At 36.5% G+C, this 22,874-nt stretch overlaps 1 pseudogene; it reads right to left on the minus strand.

Moving 5' to 3' along the window:
• Nucleotides 1–537: 537 nt before the first annotated feature.
• Nucleotides 538–4,507, minus strand: LOC118842619 (annotated as a pseudogene).
• Nucleotides 4,508–22,874: the final 18,367 nt, after the last annotated feature.

Below are 22,874 nucleotides of genomic sequence, written 5' to 3' on the forward strand. Positions count from 1 at the left end.
GGCCGGGGGCTGATTCAGGTTGTCTGTCCTTAAGTCCATGATATATAAGTAGATGTTGTCAAATAACAGAGCAAAGATGTCTCCAAAGCTAACCAATGTCAAATTTGAGAATACCATAGCTGGGAAAGTCCTACTGATAAAAATTCTAGGGCTGACTACATTCAGTGTATTTGCAATCAAAATGGAGTTTTGGTTGCAAAAAGACATTTCAATCCTCAGCTACAATGTTTTCGAGCATTTGAAGTTGATTTCTCTTCCACATTGCCAAATCTTGATGCCATACTTGTCAGCACTGAAAAGAATGTGATCTCCAGGGCTGTGCAAGAGAGACTTGACCTTGCACTTATGTAAAACCACCTTGGTTACCCCACTCAGTTTGTCCAGTTAGTGTGTTCGGGCATGTCAGTTGGTAAGACGAAGCTCTTCATCTTTCATGGTGAAGTCCAAAGAATGGTTCACCAAGAGATCAAGCTCATCACTGTAGTTCACACTGAACACTACATCTCAGTGTCCTTTGAAAGGATATGTTCAAGGTCCTTAACTCCATTCCCAACAGGCTACTGTGTTATCAAAGTATCTTGTTACAAGTTTCTGTTAATCAAGCTTGTTAACCAAAAAGAACATCACAAGTCCATGAGATATTGCGTTGGAACTAGATTTATTACAAGAGAAATTAACATTCATGTGGAACCCTAAGCAAACACAAAGAGTTCACAATCCAAACAGAAGCTTATATATTTATGAAATTGTGACAAAGAGAAGAGGAGAAACAGAAATCTCCACCTAAATAGGAGTGGCAGGGGAGGAGAAGTCATGAATAATTAAGATGCCAGTAGCAGCATTCTTTTCCCTTGGGAACTGCTAGCCTAGGAAGATATGATGGTCTGCTTATCTACAAGTGTCCCAGCTGCACAAGCAGTTTCCCAGTCTAGTTCAGACTGATTGGCACCTGTCTAGACTCCCAAGGACACACAAGTAGTACAACTTGGGGCACAAACAACAAATTATGTCAGCCCAGGAGGCTCTTCATCCTTGATAAGCTGCATACTCCAGGTCCAGTGTTTCTAAAACACACGGCAACTCAAATAGACAAGTTCAGATGACCCCTTAAGATTAGTCTGCAAACTTTACACCAGCATAGGTGTGGGTCTGAATGCCATACATACACTGTTCTGGGCTCACATGAGAGAGTTTTGCAGACAAGTCATCTGACCCTGTACAGAGAAGTCCATCCTTGCAGGAGAGTGCATATAGTATGGTAATGTGCCCAAAGGCTTCATGCCCCTTCAAGTGCTTCATGCTCAAAATTGCCTTCAAATAAACATTCATCCCATGCAAAGCATCCCAAGCAGATTCACACATCTGCCAGCCCAAGTTTGGACAGGTGGGCTGCCATACTCTGTACAGGCTCTTATAACCTTATTCCACTAATTAGAGATGAGTCAACACATGAATAAGATCTGAGGATTAAGCTATTTTAATAAAAGCTGAGCTCCCGTGGAAAAAGTTTGAGGAAGTCTCACTTGAGGGCAATCTTTAGGTTATTGGAGAGGTGTCTGAGCTAGATTGTTCCACTGAGACAAATCGTTTTTTTCTGAGGGTACACTCCAAGGGCCTTGGGATTGACACACAATAGCCAGGGTGCCTGTGGTCCAGTGGTGCCTCACATTGATCTGAACCTTTTGGCAGCCATGGAACTGACTGGCAGACCACAGCTTGGAACAATCCAATTTTCTTTGACTAGTCTCTACATTGCTTGTAGATCTTGGCTATCCTTGCTTTTCTCTAGACACATTCCAGCTTGTCATTGTCCTTACTAAAAAATGGTGCTCACAATTAGAAGATAGAGTCCCAATGAAACCAAACCAAGGCCAAATACAGGGTAAATATTGCCTTCCACGTTCTAGATGTCGCTGTAGCCTAAAATTAGAATAACTTTTTTGACTGACATATCATGCTAGTAGCCCACCAAAAGTCCCAGATATTTTTTCACATAAACAGGTAACTAGTCATGTCTTTTTAACCTTCAGCTTTTGCATTTAGTTTTGTTAAATTCAAACACAGGAATTTACACTTATCCTCAGTATATCTTCTTTTTTAGCCTCAACCCAGAAAAGTCCCTTTGGAACCTTCTTTTGTCATCTAAGATGCCATCTACAAACTATGCTTTCACTCATCATCTATAAGGGTTAAAAAAATAAGTTGAATGGAATGAAGCTAAAGAGAGAGCCTTGCTGACACTCTACTAAAGATCTCTCTCCAAGTTGTCACCAATTTATTAATAAATACTTATTAATAAACTGACAAAATGGTTTTTTTCCAAGAATATTCTTAAAAAGATAGTTGTTTAGGACATCAGTTGCAAATGGCTGTGTTCTGAGTTTGTGTAGTAAGAGAGCAGCTGAAAAAGCAAATTATAAATGCAAAGACTTGTCAACCAAGGCCATCTGTTTCTGCTACTTTTCAGTACATGAGGGATCTATGATTCCTTCCCATTTGGGGAAATTTTTTGTACTAATATACATATTAATATATATATATATATAGATATATAAACATGTTTGGAAGGGAATAACATTTATGGAATTATCTACTAGGTCCCAGGCATTGTATTAAGCACTTTTACAAATATGATTTCATTTGATCCTCACAATAACATAATAGCACCTTACAAGGGTGGTATGTGCTATTACAATCCCCATTTTACACTTGAATAAATTGAGGCAAACAACCATTAAATGACTTGCCAAGGGTCACACATTAAGTGTTTGATATAAGATTTTGAACTCAAGACCAGCGCCCTATACACTGCACAATCAGCAGCCTCTATGTTGATAACAAGTATCCTACTGGCAATCTCAGATTTATTTAACTCCCTAATTCTCCTCAAGGTTCAGAGAAAGAGCAGCCTCCTACCCCAAACTTTTCCTGATCCTTCCCTTCTCCCTACCTCCAGCCCTGTTAGTAGAGCCCTATAACCTAAAAAGTAATTTGTACTTACTTTACATATATTTTCTATGACTTTGTCTGTATATATCTTGTTTCTTCTAATAGAATATGAACGACTCAAGATCAAGGACTATTTTTCATTTTGCCTTTGGATTCCCAGAATCTCAGATGCTGTCTCACCCACTGTCATTGCTTAATAAAATCTTGTAAAATTTACTCAAATTGAGCTCGGCATTAAGTCTTAGAGAACTTCCTGAAACTCAGAGAGTGCCCATGATCACAAAACTCAAGAGTATAAGAGGTGAGAATTGAACTCGTCTCCCTGACTTCAAGTCCAAAACTCTCCCTCATGCCATCCTGTCTCTGAGGCTATTTACAGAATTATAAATAATAACACCCAAGAATCCTTCCATAGAGTAGATGGCACATAATAAAAGGACAGCTTGGGGAGTTCTCTCAAAGTTTGTTCCTTTTTTGAAGGGATTTACACAGCAATAAAATTTGCAGAAGTGTAAAATTAACTGAGGTATATGACAAAAATAACTGTATTTTCGGTTCACAAATCTTTTTTTTTTTTCAGCCCAATATCACAGGCAGGATATTGCCTTTCTCACAGCTTGAGAATTAAAGAAAAACTTCAAAACCTTGTATAGTTGCAAAGTGGGATGTGAACTCCACATTCATCAGCCCACTGAGATGCTTTGGACAGAGGACCAGCCTCAGGCAGCAATAGATGGATGCCCTTAGAAGCCCACAATGGGGTGGACTTGACTCAGGCTGATTCTCTGTTAATTTAGTGTTGGAACAAAATGACAACCTTAAGTCATTCAATAGTTAACAAACCTAAGTTGACATAGATACAGCATAGAAAAGATATTTAACAAAGGTACTGTAAGACTTCATCTCAGTAGACTTAGCCCCCATCTCCTCATTAAAAGGCATCAGAAGAGCAGGGCAAAGTCTGTAGTGTCCAGCTCCTTCTGACTGGATTTTTAAAAATCACTTTAATTGTTCAAGAAACCACAGAAACTATGGCCAGTGGAATCATAGCTTGAGCCTCAGCTCCCTGGGCCTATCAAATGTATGATCAGCTTTGCCTTTCAGAAGACAAGCAAATAGACAACAAAAACAAAAATGTAGCCCCACACATTCGGACAGACATTGGTAGTGGGAAACTTGAAAAATAGAATGGTCCAATCACAAAGTCAATCTATTATCCCAGGAAAGATGAATTCAAGAGATGAGGAAGGATCTCTAAAGGCTTTTATTCTTCTAGAAATGGAAACACAGAAAAGAATTACCTGGGATGTTGTTAGGTGGGGTGGAGGGAGGAGGAGGGACTATTATGAGAATGCTCTTCAACAGAAAATTCTGCCTTAATCATAATGCTGGCCTGAATGTTATCCATGAAAGGCCCTAAAGTCTGTTTCATGCTTCCCAAGAAAATGGGCAGTTTCTAAGGCCAGACTTGGGCAAGATTGTCCTTCCTTTGTTTTCCTACCTTCGTCTCACATAGCCTCTTCCCGTTCACATCCAGGAGCTTATCTGTTTCATTCATGTGGAGTCTTGCTCTCAGTTGGTCGTCAATGTATCCCTGCTTGATCTATTAACTGACAATGAAAGCATTAACTAAAGAGGCTCTAAGTAGCAACTTGGGGGTGAAGATAGCAGCTGGACTAGTGATTCATCGATATGAGGAAATGCTGATTGAGGAAACTCCATCAGACAAGAGCAGGAAAGCATCTTTTCTGCAACTTATAATTTCAGACTGTTTTCTAACATTCTGAAAAGTTGAGCGACTTGCCTAGGGTCACACATCAAGTTTGTGGGACTTGAACCCAGATCTCCTTGGCTGCAAGGCTGACTATTCATTATATCATACTAAAAATTATTAGTGATTATTTTTGGTTGTATTACTCATCTTGTTCTCATCTCTTTTTTTTTTGATAGAGATTAGATTGAAAGTCTTTGGAAATGTACACCTCCTCCTATTAGCCTTTTATAGGCAGTTAGTTGTTACAGAAAATTAAGTGCTAGATTTGGATTCAAGAAGACCTGAATTCAAATCCTGCATCAGATACTAGTTGTATGAATCTGGGAAAGTCACTTAACCTTTTTGTGGCTCAGTTTCTTTATCTGTAATGTGGGGCAATAATAACTCCTACCTCTCAGGGTTATTTATGAGTGTCTAATGTGAGAATAGGTAAAATACTTTGCAAACATTAACATGCTCTATAAAAGTTAGTTATCATTATTATTAATATTATTAATTTTAATATCCTGTTGACCATTGCACAAGTGGCTCAAATAATTATGTTTCAAAAATGAATTATAAGATCACTGGAAACAACTTTCAGATAACTCTAGTAACAGGCTGGAAGATGGTGATGATATGAACCTCATTCTGTTCCTACATGATTTTGATTTTTACTTCACTGTCTCTGTATTTTTTAAAGCTATCTATTCCACATAACCTGGAGATTGAGTATTTTGGTATGGAAAAATCTATTAAAATACTCTTTTTTAAATTTTTATGGGCCAGTTTCATATTAAGTCAGTTGTGAACAAGAAATAGTTCTGTGGTAATGCTCTGGTTTCAGGTCAGTTAACTTGTTGAATTCTCTCAGATATTTTAAGATCTATATCAGCACTTAGGTGTTTAAGACCCAATCTGTGAATTTATCAGAGAGAGTGAGCTTTTGTTGTATACTTCTTGCCACCAGGTCATGTCTTCTTGGTATTTGGTAAATGCTAAAATTTTCAACTTGCAATAAAAAGTTGACCCAGTTCTAATGTTTACTTGCATACTCTTCATCAGTCAAAAGCTCAAGCTTCTTAATGCCAACCTATGTGTAATTCTAATGGTGTGGTGAGTGAAGGGTAATACCAGGGAAACTGAAGCATGTTTCTCCAAACAAAATCATTTCATTAACAGTTGCATGTATAGCTGTTAATAAAGTGAGTCAGACTGGCCTCCTCAGTTACATCAGCTATTGATGAGAAAGGAAGAATCCCTTTTTATTGAGATTCAGGGAAAGAGAAATTCTGGGTGGCTGGGAAATGTCACAAGGTGTGTTGGCCTTCAGGTTTAGATGGTCAGAACCCTCTGACAATTCCTTAATTATTAATTACTTTATGTGATTCCTCTGCCTGTTGTGATCTTGGCTAGGAGACGAAAACCACCTTATTTGATCCCCACAAAAGAGCATCAAACTTCCCTAATTTTACAAGGAAGGACAGTGGCAGAAGAATTGCCTTTTGGAGGTAGGGCTTTGGCCTAAGCTAATTTTTGTTTACAGTTAACAAACACAGATGGCAGGATAAATGGCTTAGCAAGCAAATGTCCCAGGAGCTAATTTCAGCAGTAATCACCTCATCCCCTTTCAACCACTCCTTTAAGCCATTCAAAGTGGGAGAGGCCAGCATTTTTGAGTATATTTAGGCAGATGCTAATCATTAAAAAAATCAATGCAGCATAAAATCAATTACACTATAAAAGCAATACAGTAAAAATCAGAGGAAATATTAATTTCTGTCTGTACACAGTAGTGAGGACTTGACCCTGAGTTCTCAAAGTACCTCTTTTTCCACAACCAAATCTACATGACTCACACATTTGTCCAACATGCTTTGGCCTTCTGTTGGGTGAATTCATATGGATGTTGCCCTTTTGATTCTACTCTTAGAACATGGGCATTTCATAGGCTTCATGTGGAAGGAAATCCTTTTAGTTACATTTTAGAAATCCAGTGGCATGCACCTACTATGATCTTTTGCTTTTGTTATGTGAAGTAACTTCTATATTTCTGTAACATTTAGTAGAGTATTTTTATAACTTTTTGGCCTATTTTATTAGATCCTTTGATAACAGGTATTAAATCCTAGATGTTTAGAAGAGATGTCTTGTGGGGGTGGGATGGTAGAGGGGGATCACTGTGTTCAACTATTTAAAGAATTGTCATGTGAAAGAGCAATTAGTTATGTTATCTCAGTCCTACAGGTCTGTTTCAGCCAACTATAACCAGTTCAAAAGAGCCAATTTTAAAAATTTTAGTGTGAGCAATTTATGTCTTGGAAATCAGTGAATGCTCCAAATTGGGGCATGATTTATTGTTTTGTTGACTGTCTAGACTTAAGAAAGTGATGTAAGAAATGTTCCTAATGCAGATTTAAATTCAAAGTATGTCCTCTGTATTTGTTTATTTTCTTTCTATCTTTTTAGAGAGCTAGTTGTTAAACGTTTGGCAGCATTCCCCTCATTGGACCCAGTGGGATTACTGGGTAAGAGATGTAGAGAGTATAATTTCAGCTTGATGGAAGAATAAACTTCCTAATAATTAGGTGTTTCTTTAAAGTGACCAAAAGTAAAATAGGTCACATGTGTAAGTAATATGCTTCTCATAAAGTCTTTTCCAGAATTCTTAGAAGAGATTCCTTTTATTTGATTAGATAATCTCAGAAATTTTGCTCAGCCCTGAAATTTTATAATTCTCTGGGCTATTTCTGGGTGGGATTGAGCACATCCTGGACAGTACTTAAATCAGTGGTTGACCAAAGGACATTGACAGGTATGCTAAGAAGCACAGTTGCATATTCAGGGAGAAAGAGGAAGAATGCACCAGGTAGGCCAAACCACCATTATCATTTTTCCTTTAATCCTGATGGAGGCAGCCCAGAATACGAGAGTCTGGGAATATGGGCAACCAGCCCTGATTTTGTAGAGACTCACTTGAAAACTTCCTCTGAAGCTGAAAGCAAACCTTCAAAAGAAGAATGTTAGCTTTGCAGATGATCTTAAACCACAAACATCTACAGCTAGAAGAGGCCACAGTAGGTGTTAAGTTGAATGCTCTTATTTTGCAGATGAAGGAACCGAGGCCATAGAGGAAAACTCAGCTACCTAAGATTAACCAATCAGTAAGACAAAATCAAAACTACAAATTAGTTCTCTTTGTAGCAGAGGCTGATTTAGCCTAAAGGTGTCATTCCATGAAGCATGCACCCAAAAGTGCCTTGAAAAAATTCTTTTTATCGGTCACAGATATAGAAGATCCAGAGGGTTAAAAAAAAAATCTTGCCCCCAATATCCTTGGCAACTTCAAATGCTTCAATCTTGGAAATGGATATGGCTTTAACAGTACAAATGTCACTCCTACCTGTTTTGTTGCTTCACACTAAGGACCACTTGTACAACTTTGCCTTTCCATCTGCCCTATAGCAGACCCCTCCTATATGTTTTGTCTCCCCCTATTTACATGTAAGCTCCTTGATAGAAAGGAAAGTCTCACTTTTATATCTGTGTCCACAGGGCTTAGCACTGGAATTGGCACATAGAGGGGACAGGTGATAGAGAGATAAATGATAGATAGGTAGATGATACATAGATAGATACATAGATAGATAGAATGATAGAATGATAAAGAGAAATTGATAGATTCATTCTAATTTGTATTTTATGAAAGCATTTAAACTTACTGACTAGAAAATCCAGGGAATTTGTGTGTGCTTTCCTTCCTCCTTAAAAAAAAATAGCTATCCTTCTTTTGTAAAAGAAGCCCTGTATTAAATGTAAGTGTCAGAGGGTTTCCTCTATAGAGCCCTTGATCCTTGACTAGGCAAGCATTCATGGCTTATATATCTCTCCGCTATCAGTTAGTTACAACGGTTCAACATCAATTCTCAGTTCCATTTTCATCTGCTACCACCCCTTGGGGATATATCTGAGTATGAACAGCAATGGATGGTGCCATGGGTACTTGTCCCTGGGGGCAATCATCTCTTTAAACACCTCAATGAAAATCAGCTGGTGCCAAGATTTCATTTCTATCAGCAGGAATTGGATGTGGACCAATTACCTTGATGGGAAAGTTCCATTGCCAAGGCTCTCTGCTGTATGGTCCCTTCAGGAGAAAAGTTAACTTAATTAGTTCTCAAGACAACTCCAAAGCCTCAGGTTTTTTGCTTTTTTGTTGTTGTTGTTTTGCTTTGTTTTTTTATTAATTCTCTCTCTGTCTGTGTCTGTCTCTGTCTCTCTTCTACAATTTTATGCTAATGCATTTCACCATGCTTGAAAAATATCTCCAAAAAGTAAATTATAGCCTCTCTCTCCTTGCAATTGATTTATCTTGCTTTCCTAACAACAACTTGTGTAAAATTCTTTTGAACCCCTATCAGGATCAAACATCAAACTACTTCTGTGCTACTGCTAATTTTTTTCCCAGTATATTTACTTCTTTTCTTTTGTAGAAGAATGAATTATGTGTTAACAGAAAGGATTCCAAGAAATCAAAAAGGATATGAATGATGATAAAAAAAAAAACCTGTCCACTTGTATTAACGACTTTTATGGCACCAAAAAGTTTATAGATTGTTTTGCATGCACCATTTCATTTTATCCTCACCAAGACCTGGAAATATAGGCACCTTAACATTTGAAAAAAATGTAAAAACTGGGGTCCAAAAGATAAAGTGACTTGCTTACAGTCACATGTCAAATACAATCTGATTTCAAATTCATGCATTCTGCATCAAAGTGAATAACTCTATCCAACACATCAAGTCAGTTGCTTCCCTTTTTAGATATTTTATTGTTACAGAAGTAGCAGCTTGAGAAATTATTTCAAGAACTAGAGAGTGTGAGGTGCCATTAACATCATAAGATATTATATTATCTCAAAATATAGAATGTTAAAGCTGGAAGAAAACCTTCAAAAAAAGAATGTTGGCTTCGCAAATGATCTTAAACCATAAACATCTACAGCTAGAAGAGACCACAATAGGTGTTAAGTTGAATGCTCTCATTTTGCCAATGAGGGAACTGAGGCCACAGAGGAAAACTCAGCTACCTAAGATTACTCAATCAGTAAGACGAAACAAAAATTACCATTTAGTTCTCTTTGTAGCAGAGGCTGATTTAGCCTGCAGTGGTCATTCCATGAAGCAAGCACCCAAAAATGCTTTGAAAAAATTCCAGGGATTCAAAGGATATAATGACTCATTTTGGGGATCTTTGGGGGATGACAAACTGCTTGGCCACATCTGTATTTTTGGTGGCATAGACCTAAAAGTACTTGTGTTTTTGTGTGGTATGACAAATTTTGAGTGGTCTTGGGCTGAAATAGCAGAGTGGTTGGTTGTGGAAACAACTGAGCAGAGAGTTCAGACCTAATGCAGGGATAGTACAACGCATAATTGAAATGCAAAAAGTCTAATCAGCAATCCCATAAACTATTTCTTATTATGATGGAGTATATTAATCACCCATCAGATTGTAACTCATTATAATTTAAGTTACTGAATTTTTTTCATTTTTGTTTGTTTGATGTTGGTTTGCTTTTGTTAAAAGAGTGTGTGAGTGTCCTGTGCTTGGCATTCTTTTTAGATGTAGGAACAAATTATCTGTCCAATGCCTGATTCATATGGTACAATGACTGTACTGTGCACTACCCCTCCCTTTGACAGAGACCATAGATGGGAAAAAAGAAAGAAAAAAAAGAAGGAAGGAAGGAGTGAAGGAAGGAAGGAAGAAAGAAAGGAAGGAAAGCAAAAGAAAGAGAAAGAAAGAAAGAAATCTAGCTAGTAAACCCCAAGTTAAGTGGGCAGCTTCTGGCCATCAAAATTTACCTTTCTTTGGAGAGGAGAAGGAGGAGGGCAGGGAGAGGGAGAGAACAAGCTGAGTTACCCAACTAGTTGGTTCCCCTGTCAGTCAGCTTGGTCTACGCACATGTTGTGTTTGTCCTTCGTTTTTGAGGAGGACTATGACATGGGGAAATGATGACTTGACTTGCACTTGACTTTGATTTGAGTGAGGGAGGACTGTGCAAGGTCACCAGCCTCTCTCTTCCAGAGCCATCTGGATCCAGTGACCTGATATTCACCAGGACAAATGGAGATGGCCCAGGATGTATTGGGAGACCCTAGCTAAGGCCTTTAGGCTAAAGTCTTTTCATGTACTCACTTAGAGCAAGGTAACACCCATTCAGTGAATAGGCCTCTTTGAGAAGTAAGTCAAGAAATGGCCCCTTTAATTAAAAAAAAAAAGAAAAACAAAGAAAAAATTGGAACCAGATGGCTCTGGAGGAGAAAATGAGGCTGGTGACCTTGCACAGCCCTCCCTCAAATCAAAGTCAAGTACAAGTCATGTCATCATTTTCCTGATGTCATGGTCCTCCTGAAAAATGAAGGACAAACACAACAAGATAGGAAGCATAGTTTAAATTGATTTAAATTGATAAATAGTTTAAATAGATTTAAATCCCTAGGTGCTGGGAGGAAGAATTAAGGAAAAATAATGTGAATAATGGGAGCCTCTTTCATTGCAGGCAGGTTCTCCCATAACAATCCCAGTTAAAAAAAACAACAACAACACATGCCTGAGTAGAATACAGGTTGTGTTCAATGTACTCCATTCTCTGTAATGGATCACACATTTGTTGCTCGGAGTGAGATTTTCATTTTTAGTCCAGTGTTATATTCATGCTATTTCCGCTATGTTTTTATTTCTTTTTCCTGAGTCACATAATCCAAGTGTTTTATGTTTGACCTTATGAAGTAAGAGAAGACATTTTCTGCTTGGGAATGAAATAGAGTAGCAAAAATGAATCATAAATAAATTTCTTGCCATCAGTTAAATCCTGAATTATTGACCTATGAAAAAAATAAAAATAATTAATAGATAAAGTAGAAACAGCAAGTGCTCCAAAAAAAATCATCAGGTCTACAAAATAAACTAAATAAGTCAATACTTTCATTGTTTCCTTATCTGTTTGAAAGATTAGAACAGGGACTACAAGTGCTTTTGTTCCATATCTTTTTTTTCTTTCTTTTTTATTTACTGTTACTGAAACATGTGTTTGCAAATGATTCCTTTGTATTTACACTACTGAAACCCCTAGATGGCAATTCTTGAAATTGAAATAATAAGCAGGGGAGCAGGGCAGAGCCAAGATGGCAGAGTAAAAGCAGGGACTTGCTTGGGCTCTCTGCCAATTCCCTCCAAACACCTGTAAAAATGACTCTAAACAAATTCTAGAGCTATCGAACACATGAAATGACAGTGAAACAAGTCTCCAGACCAATATGGCCTGGATGCTTTCTGGGAAGGTTCTATCGCACCATGTTGGGAGTGGAGCACAGCCCAGCATGGGTCACAGCGGCACAGACCAGGCTGGAGCAGACTGGGCAGAGCAGGCTTCAGAGCACTGAATCAATGAGCTGTGGTAGTTTCCAGAATTCTCAACCCACAAATGCCAAAGACAACTTAGCAGGTCAGTGGGAAATCTCTGTTGGACTTGAGTGAGAGAAGGGTGCTGTCTGGCCCCAGTCCCAGGGTGGCAGAGGTGGCTGCAGCAGTGGCTGCTCCTGGAGCTCCACGTCCACAGATGATGGGGGGGGAATCAAGTGGCTGATCAGAGTGGGAGTCCAGGGATCTCTTTGCTGGCACTGAGGCAGGATTCTCTTGTTTTGCCCTGCTTGGATCTGGGTCACAGTCCTTGGTGGTGGTCCCAGGATGAGGAGGAGTGCTGGTGAGGAAGAGCTTATGGTGGCTGTGGAGAAGGAGTTCTCCTAAAAGTTCCAAGGCAGAAAAGAGTGCTTGAGGTCACTCACTGACACAGGCCAGGAGAGGAGTAAACCCCTCTCCTTGGATCATACCACTTCAGAAGAACTAAAAATAGGTGCCTACAAATAGCTCAGAAAACAGCAGCACAAAACCCCTGAAGCTTAGGGGAGCACTGTCCACTTTGGAAGCAGAGTCATACCTTGACAAAGAGCTCAAAAGTCAAGTAATTGGCTGGGAAAAATTAGCAGACAGCATAAAAAATCTAAGACTATAGAATCTTACTTTGGTGACAAGGAAGTTCAAAACATAGAACCAGAAGAAGACAACAAAGTGAAAGATCCTACATCAAAAGCCTCCAAGAAACATATGAATTGGTCTCAGGCCAAGAAAGAGCTCAAAAAGGATTTGGAAAAGAAAATTAGAGAAGTAGAGGAAAAATTAGGAAAAAAATAAGAGTGATGCAAGAAAACCATGAAAAACAAGTCAACAGCTTGGTAAAGGAGACCCCCCCAAAATACAGAAGGAAATAACACCTTAAAAATAGACTAACCCAAATGACAAAAGACATCCAAAAAGCCAATGAGGAGAAGAATGCCTTAAAAAGCCGAATTGATCAAATGGAAAAGAGGTCCAAAAGATCACTGAAGAAAATAATGCCTTAAAAATTAGAATGGAGCAAATGGAAGGTAATGATTTTATGAGAAATCAAGAAATTATCAATTATAAAACAGAAGCAAAAGAATGAAAAAAATAGAAGACAATGTCAAATATCTCACTAGAAAAGCCATTGACCTGGAAAATAGATCCAGAAGGGATAATTTAAAAATTATTGCACTAGTTGAAAGCCATGACTAAAATTGAGCATAGACATCATCTTTCAATAAATTGTCAAGGAAAACTGCCCTGATATTCTAGAATCAGAGGGTAAAATAGAAATTGAAAGAATCTACAGATCGCCTCCTCAAAAAGATCACAAAAGGAAAACTCTTAGGAGTATTGTCTCCAAATTCCAGAGTTCTCAGATCAAGGAGAAAATATTACAAGCAGCCAGAAAGAAACAATTTGAGTACTGTGGAAATGCAATGAAGATAACACAAGATCTAGCAGCTTCTACATTAAGGGATAGAAGGGCTTGGAATTTGATATACCAGAGGTCAAAGGAGCTAGGATTAAAACCAAGAATCACCTACCCAGCAAAACTGAGTATAATACTTCAGGGGAAAATGGATTTTCAATGAAATAGAGAACTTTCAAGCATTCTTGATTAAAAGACCAAAGCTGAATAGAAAATTTTACTTTCAAATACAAGAATCAAGAGAAGCATAAAAAGCTAAAAGGAAAGATAAATCATAAAGGACTTATTAAAGTTGAATTGTTTACATTCCTACATGGAATTGTAATATTTGTAACTCATGAGACCTTTCTCAGTATTAGTGTAGTTGAAAGGAATACACACACACACACACACACACACACACATATATATATATATGTATATATATATATATATATATATATATATATACATACACACAGAGAGAGAGAGAGAGAGAGAGAGAGAGAGAGAGAGAGAGAAAGAAAGAGCACAGGGTGAGTTGAATATGAAGTGCTATCTAAAAAAATAAAATTAAGGGGTGAGAGAGGAATATATTGGAAGAAGGAGAAAGGGAGAGATAGAATGGGGTAAATTATCTCACATAAAAGAAGCAAGAAAAAGCTGTTATAATGAAAAGGAAGAATGGGCAGGTGAAAGGGAATGAGTGAACCTTATTCTCATTGGATTTGGCTTAAGGAACCAATAAGGTTGTTAACCAATAAGGGCAGGGTGTTTACATCTTTATGTGGGATTATATCATCTTATGTATGTTATATATATATATATATATACACATATATATATGTCAGTCTTGAGAATGGTACAGCTATTATGACAATTGAAAGGGATATACATAGGTTGTGAATGCCTGTATAAATTAACTGATGTAAAGATATAAAATATAAGTAAGAGTTATAAAGGGAGGGCTATGAGAGAAGCGGTAAGGAGGTAGTAGAAAAGGGTAAATTACACCAAATGAAGTGGCACAAAAACATATTATAGTAGAGGGAAAGAAGGGAGGGAGAAGAGCAGTATTTGAGCTTTACTGTCATCTGATCTAGTTCAAGAAGGGAGTAACTTACCCTGATAAGTTTAGAAATCTAACTTGTCCTACGGGAAGTAGGAGGGGAAGGGGGGAAAAAGGGAAGGGGGTGGTCAGAAGGGAGAGGAGAAGTAGCAAGTGGGAAACGGTAAGATAAGGGAGGGGAATAAAGAGGGAGGGTAAACTGAGGAAGGTGGTGGTCAAAAGCAAAACTTTGTTGAGGAGGAGAAGGGGAAAAGGAGAAATAAAAGCACAAACAGGGGAAATTAGGATGGAGAAAAAGACACAGATAGAAATCATAACTCTGAACGTGCAGGGGATGAACATTCTCATAAAACAGAAGCAGATAGCAGAATGGATTAAAAACTGTAATCCTACAATATGCTGTTTACAAGAAACGCATTTGAAACAGGGGGATACACATAGGGTAAAGGTAAAAGGCTGGAGTAAATATATTGTGCCTCAGCTAAAGTAAAAAAAAGCAGGTGTAGCAATCCTAATCTCAGACAAAGCAAAAGTAAAGATAGATTTAATTAAAAGAGATAAGGAAGGACATTATATCCTGCTAAAAGGCACCATAAACAATGAAGCAATATCATTGCTTAACATATATGCACCAAGTGGTAAGGCATACAAATTCTTAGAGGAGAGGTTAAGGGACTTACAGGAAGAAATAGATAGCAAAACTATAATATAGGGAGACCTCAACCTCCCCCTTTCTGAACTTGATAAATCTAACCTCAAAATAAATAAGAAAAAAGTTAAGGAGGTAAACAGAATTTTAGAAAAGGCACATATGATAGACCTCTGGAGAAAACTGAATGGGGATAAAAAGGAATATATGTGATTCTCAAAAGTACATGGCACATACTCAAAAATTGACCAGGTACTTGGGCATAAAAACCCCACAATCCAGTGCAGAAAAGCAGAAGTAGTCGAAGCATCCTTTTCAGATCATGATGCAATAAGAATAATTTTTAATAAAGAACCATGGAAAAATAAACTAAAAACTAATTGATAACTAAATAATTTAATTCTAAAGAATGAGTGGGCCAAAGAACAAGTCAGAGAAACAATTAATAACTTCATTCAAGAGAATGACAATAATGAAATAACATACCAAAACTTATGGGATGCAGCAAAAGCAGTTCTTAGGGGAAGTTTTATATACCTAAATGCCTACATGAATAAAATAGGGAAAAAAGAGATCAATGATCTGGGCATACAGCTGAAAAAGTTAGAAAAAGAGCAAATTGAAAACCCCCAATTGAATACCAAATTAGGAATACTGAAAATCAAAGGAGAGATTAATAAAATTGAAACCAAGAAAACTATTGAATTAATAAATAAAATAAAGAGCTGGTTTTATGAAAAAACCAATAAAATTGATAAACCTTTGGCCAATTTGATTAAAAAAAAGAAAGAAGAAAACCAAATTACCAGTATCAAAAATGAAAAGGGTCAGGTCACCTCTAATGAAGAGGAAATCAAAACAATAATTAGGAATTATTTTGCCCAACTGTATGCCCATAAATTTGACAACCTTAGAGATATGGATGAATATCTACAAAAACATAAACTGCCCAGGCTAACAGAAAAGGAAGTGAAATTTCTTAATAACCCCATCTCAGAGAAAGAAATTGAGCATGCCATCAATGAACTCCCTAGGAAAAAATCTCCAGGGCCAGATGGTTTTACATGTGAATTCTATCAAACATTTAAAGAACAATTAATTCCCCAATACTTTGTAGACTATTTGGGAAAATAAGTGAAGAAGGAGTCCTACCCAATTCTTTTTATGACACAAATATGGTACTAATACCCAAACCAGGTAGAGTGAAAAGAGAGAAAGAAAATTATAGACCAATTTCCCTAATGAATATTGATGCAAAAATTTTAAATAAAATATTAGCAAAAATATTGCAGCAACTCATCACGAGAATAATACACTATGACCAGGTAGGATTTATTCCAGGAATGCAAGGTTGGTTCAATATTAGGAAAACTATTAGCGTAATTGACCATATCAACAGCAAAACTAGCAGAAATCATATGATCATCTCAATAGACGCAGAAAAAGCCTTTGACAACGTACAACACCCATTCCTATTAAAAACACTAGAAAGCATAAGAATAAGTGGAACCTTCCTTAAAATTATAAATAGCATCTACCTAAGACCATTGACAAGCATTATTTGTAATGGGGATAAACTAGGTGCATTCCCAATAAGATCAGGGGTGAAACAAGGATGTCCATTATCACCCCTATTATTCAATTTGGTACTAGAAACATTAGCTGTAGCAATAAGAGAAGAAAAAGAAATTGAAGGAATTAGAATAGGAAAAGAAGAAACTAAATTATCACTTTTTGCAGATGACATGATGATTTATTTAGAGAATCCTAGAGAATCAAGTAAAAAACTACTTGAAATAATAAACAACTTTAGCAAAGTTGCAGGATATAAAATAAACCCAGATAAATCCTCAGCATTCCTATACATTACTGACAAAGCCCAACAGCAAGAGATAGAAAGAGAAATTCCATTCAAAGTTACTGTAGGCACTATAAAATATTTGGGAGTCTATTTGCCAAGACAAACCCAGGGCCTATATGAACATAACTATGACACACTTTTCACGTGAATAAAATCAGATCTAAATAAATGGAAAAATATCAGTTGCTCATGGTTAGGCTGAGCTAATATAATAAAAATGACAATTTTACCTAAATTAATCTATCTATTCAGTGCCATACCAATTGAACTACCAAAAATTATTTTACTAAGCTGGGCAAAATAATAACAAAATTCATCTGGAAAAACAAGAGGTCTAGAATATCTAGGGTATTAATGAAAGGAAATGCTAGAGAAGGTGGCCTAGCCATATCAGATATTAAACTGTACTACAGAGCAGCAGTCATCAAAACTACCTGGTACTGGTTAAGAAACAGAGGTGTGGATCAGTGGAATAGGATAGGTACACAAGTAGGAGAAATCAACAAGTTTAGCAATCTACTCTTTGATAAACCCAAAGAGGCCAGCTTCTGGGCTAATAATTCACTATTTCACAAAAACTGCTGGGAAAATTGGAAAATGGTAGGGCAGAAACTGGGCATAGACAAATATCTTATACCATATACCAAAATAAAGTCAAAATGAGTTCATGATTTAGGAGTAAAATCTGATACTATAAGCAATTTGGGAAAGGAAGGAATAGTTTATTTATCAGATTTATGGAAAAGTAAAGAATTCATGACCCAACAAGAGATAGAGAGCATTACAAAATGCAAAATGGATAATTTTGATTATGTCAAATTGAAATGTTTTTGCACAAAAAAGCCAATGCAACAAAGATTAGGAGGGAAGCAGAAAATTGGGAGAAAATCTTTGCAACTTGTATCTCTGATAAAGGTCTCATTTCTAAAATATACAGGGAACTGAGCCAAATATATAGGAATACAAGCCATTCCCCAATTGAGAAATGGTCAAAGGATATGAACAGGCAGTTTTCAGAGGAAGAAATCAAAGCTATCTATAGGCATATGAAAAAATGCTCTGGATCACTACTGATTAGAGAAATGCAAATCAAAACAACTCTTAGATACCACATCTCTCCTGTCAGATTGGCTAAAACAACAAAGCAGGAAAATGATAAATGCTGGAAAGGATGTGGGGAAATTGGAACATTGTTACATTGCTGGTGGAGTTGTGAGCTGATCCAGCCTTTTTGGAGAGCAATTTGGAACTATGCCCAAAGGGCTATAAAAATGTTCATACCCTTTGACCCAGCAATACCACTTCTAGGGTTGTATCCCAAAGAAATCACACAAGCGGGAAAAGGACCCATATTTACAAGGATATTTATAGCGGCTCTTTTTGTGGTAGCCAAGAATTGGAAATCAAAGGGATGCCCATCAATTGGGGAATGGCTGAACAAGCTGTGGTATATGAAGGTAATGGAATACTATTGTGCCATAAGAAATGGGGATGATACGGACTTCGTAACAACCTGGAAAACCCTACATGACATAATGCTGAGTGAGCGGAGCAGAGCCAGGAGAACATTGTACACAACAACAGATATATGGATTCCGTGAGGACCAACCCTGACATACTTTGCTCTTCTCAGCAACGTAAGGTGCAAGGACAACTCCAGGGAACTCACGATGGAGAATGTTATCTTCTTCCAGAGAAAGAACTGTGAAGTTTGAATACAGATTGAGATGTACTACATGCTTGCCTTTTTTGCTTCTCTTTTGTTTTTGTTTCTGGGTTTTTTTTTTTTGCCTCTGTTTCTTCTTTCTCATGATTCATTCCATTGGTCATAATTCTTCTCCACAACTTGACTAGTGTATAAATTAATTCAGTGCGAAGTTATACATGGTAGTTATATGAGATTCCATGCCATCTTGGGGAGGGAGGGGGGAGGGAGAGGAGAAAATCTGGAACTCAAAATTATGTAGAACTGTGTGCGGTAAACTAAAAATCAATCAATTAATTAATTAATTAAAAAAAGGAAAAAAGAAAAAGCTGTTATAATGAAAAGGAAGAATGGGGAGGTGAAAAGGAATGAGTGAACCTTATTCTCATTGGATTTGGCTTAAGGAAGGAATAACATACACACTCAATTAGGTACCTTACCCTACAGGAAAGTAGAGAGCAAGGTGATAAGAAGGGAGGATGATTGAAGGGAGGTCACATTGGGGGAAGGGGTAGTTTTCAGAAGTAAACATTTTTGAAAAGGGACAGAGTCAAAGTAGAAAATTAAATTTAATAAATGGGGGATGAGATAGGATGGAGGGAAATATAATTACTCTTTCATAGAATGACTATTATGGAAGTGTTTTGCATAATGATACATGTATAACCTATATTGAATTGCTTGCCTTCTCAAGGAGGGAGGGTGGTGGGGGGGGAAGAAGGGAGAGAATTTGGAACTCAAAGTTGTAAAAATAAATGTTAAAAACTGTTTTTACATGCAATTCGGAAACAAGATATACAGGCAATGGGGTACAGAAATCTATCTTGCCCTACAAGAAAGTAAAGGGAAAGAGGATAACTGGGCAGGGGGTTATAAAAGTGAGGGCAGACTGGTGAAAGGGGCAATCAGAATATATGCCATGTTGGGGTGGGGGGAGGGGAGAGATGGGGAGAAAATTTGTAACTCAAATCTTGTGGAAATGAATGTTGAAAACTAATAATAAATTAATCTTTTAAAAAAGAAATAAACAATAGTTATGGAAGAAATCTGTACATTCTTTGAGATGTTTTCTTAACCTTCTCAATGATTGTCTATAGTAAACTTTCAAATCTGCCCTCCCTTTTATCACCCCCTTTTTCCCCTTATCACCTTCCTCTCCCAATTCCCTGTCAGGTAATATAAATTTCTATTACCAATTGGACACACATAGGCACACACACACACACACACACACACACATACATTTGTGTGTGTATGTATGTATCTATGTATACATTTATTTCCTTCTTTCCTATCCACTGTAAAAGCTCTTCCTTGTGCACCACTTTTATGTGAGATTGTTTTTCCCATTCTTTTCCTCCCTTTCCTCTTCCTCCAGGGCATCCCTCTTGCTCACTTATCTATTTCTTCTAGATCATCCCAACATAATCAACTCACTCCCACACCCCTTTTCTATGTACAATGATTCTCACTTCCCTAGTAATGATAAAGTTCTTGTAAGGTGCATGTATCATCTTCCCGTATAGAAAGTAAAACAGTTTAACCTCATTGATTTCCTTATACTTTTTCATCCATGTTTACTTTTTTACACTTCTCTTGAGACAAATTTCAAAGTAAAATTTTCTATCTAGCTCTTGTTTTTTCATCATGTATTCTTGAAAATTCTCTATTTCTTTATATATCCATTTTTCTCCTTGAAGGATTATCCTCAGGTTTGCCGGAAAGATGATTCTTTCCAGATCTTTTTGTTTTCCAGAATATAATAGCCCAAGTCCTCTGCTCCTTTAATGTGGTAGGGGCTAAATCTTGTGTGATCCTTATTGGGATTACATGGTATTTGAATGTTTTCTTCTTCACTACTTGAAGTATTTTCTTTTTGGGCTGGTAGCTCTATCATTTGTCTATAATATTCACAGAAATTTTCATTTTATGATTGGATTTGTGATTGTTGATTGGTGAATTCTTTCAATTTCTATTTTAGCCTCTGGTTCTAGGATATCAAAGAAGTTTTCATTGATAATTTCTTGAAATATCATGACTAAGTTCTTTCTTTGCTCATGGCTTTCAGGTAGCTCAATAATTTTTAAATGATCTCATCTCAATCTGTTTTTTCTTGATAAACTATTTTTCCAATGAAATATTTAATGTTTTCTTCCTTTTTAATTCTTTACACTTTGTTTTATTGTCTCTTGGTGTTATTAGCTTCCACTTGCCTAATTCTAATTTTTAAGGAATTATTTTCTTCATTGAGCTTTTGTACCTTTTCTTTTCCATTTTGCCAAATCAGCTTTTTAAAGTGTGGTTTTTAATCAGGAAATTTTGTACCTCTTTTTTCATTTGTTCTTTAGTGTTTTTGTTCCTCTCTTTCTAAACTATTGTCTTGGCTCAATTTTCTTCATTTGCATTTATTTCTTTGCGTAATATTCTTTCACCACTCTTATTTGATTTTGAAAATAAGTTTTTAGTTCTTTTAGGAATATTTTTTGGACTTGTGTCCAATTACTTTTTTTTCCCCTTGAGGCTTTGATTGAAGCTGTTTTGACTTCACTGTCTTCTTTTGAGTTTGTGTCTTGATCTTCCTTGTCACCATGGTAGCTTTTTGTGGTCAGGTTCTTTTTTGTTGTTGTTTGCACATGTTTTAACCTATCTCTTGATTTTGACCCTTATGTTAAAATTGTGCTCTGTTTCCAGCATGGAGAAGAGGGGTACTGTCTCAAACTTTGAGATTTTTTGCACTATTATTTTAGAGCTAGTTTGGAGGGTTTGGAAATTTATAGTGCTTTCATGGAGGTATGATCTTGGGAGAGGTGTGCTCACTGCTTTCTTGGTCTGTACTCTGGTCCCTTCCTAGGAAGCCCCATACACACCCTTGGGATTATAATTGATATTCTTATTGATTGTGTTTTATAACTAAGATAATATATAAGCTCCTTAATTTGATCCTTTGCTCTTATATACGAATTTTCTTGTTATTTTATCTAATTTTTTTAAAAAAAATGTTACAGGTACATCATCATCTTTTCTGTATTAAGTCAACCTAATCATGGCTATTATGTATTGTTCCAAATGTTGAAAATTTCTTTCTTTTCTTCTGAAAAAAATCTTATAATTATTGTTTTTGTTACTGGGCTAAACAAACAAAATTAAATTATAATATGCATCACTGATATTTAAAATGTTATTTGTATGCCTATGACTTTTTTTGTCTTAAAAATGATCATGAATAGAAATGCTCATGATGTTATGGACATATCTTATACCTTATTCATTTGTATTAGTTAGTTTTTATGGTAAGTAATGTTTTTGTTGGTGCTCTGGAGTTTTCTAAATAATTTGCCATATCATCTCAAAAAAAAACTAGCAATTTAACTTCTTCTTAGCAATGCCAATTTCATTTCATTTCTTTTATCTCAGTCTATTGTTATAGCTGCCATTTCAGTTCTATGTTGAATAATAATATTGGGTAGGTATATATCTTCCCCCAACCTCCACTACTTTTAGTGGAGAATTAAGGATTTGTTAATACATATAATACTAACTCAATTTCAAGTAACTACTTTTATGTGTATAAAGGTGAAGATCTAAATATTCCTCAATCTTTGTCTTTTTTAACTGAAATGTATGTTGTATTTTGTCAAAGGTTTTTTTCTGCATCTATTGCTATATGCATGTGAATCATAAGATCACAGTTAAAGACTTTTGAGCAACTTTAGAGATATATTCCAATCACTGCATTTTACAGATGTGGAAGCCAAGTCTCTGGAAGGTAAGTTATTGGATCAAGTTCAAACAGGTAGGAAGAGTGGGATCTGAATCTAGCTTTAATTATTCTGATAGGAATGGTCATCACACTGTATAACACTGCTTCAATGTTATTGCTATTATTTATATTTGATTTTGTTCAGCAAACATTTGTTAAATAACTATGACTTGAATTGTGATGATAAGGTTTATGTCACAAATATTATTTCATACAACATCATTATTATGGTATTAATTTCACAGTATGAAACCATTCTTGTGTCCCT

This window comes from Trichosurus vulpecula, chromosome 3 (assembly GCF_011100635.1).
Source record: "Trichosurus vulpecula isolate mTriVul1 chromosome 3, mTriVul1.pri, whole genome shotgun sequence".
Taxonomy (NCBI): Eukaryota; Metazoa; Chordata; class Mammalia; order Diprotodontia; family Phalangeridae; genus Trichosurus; species Trichosurus vulpecula.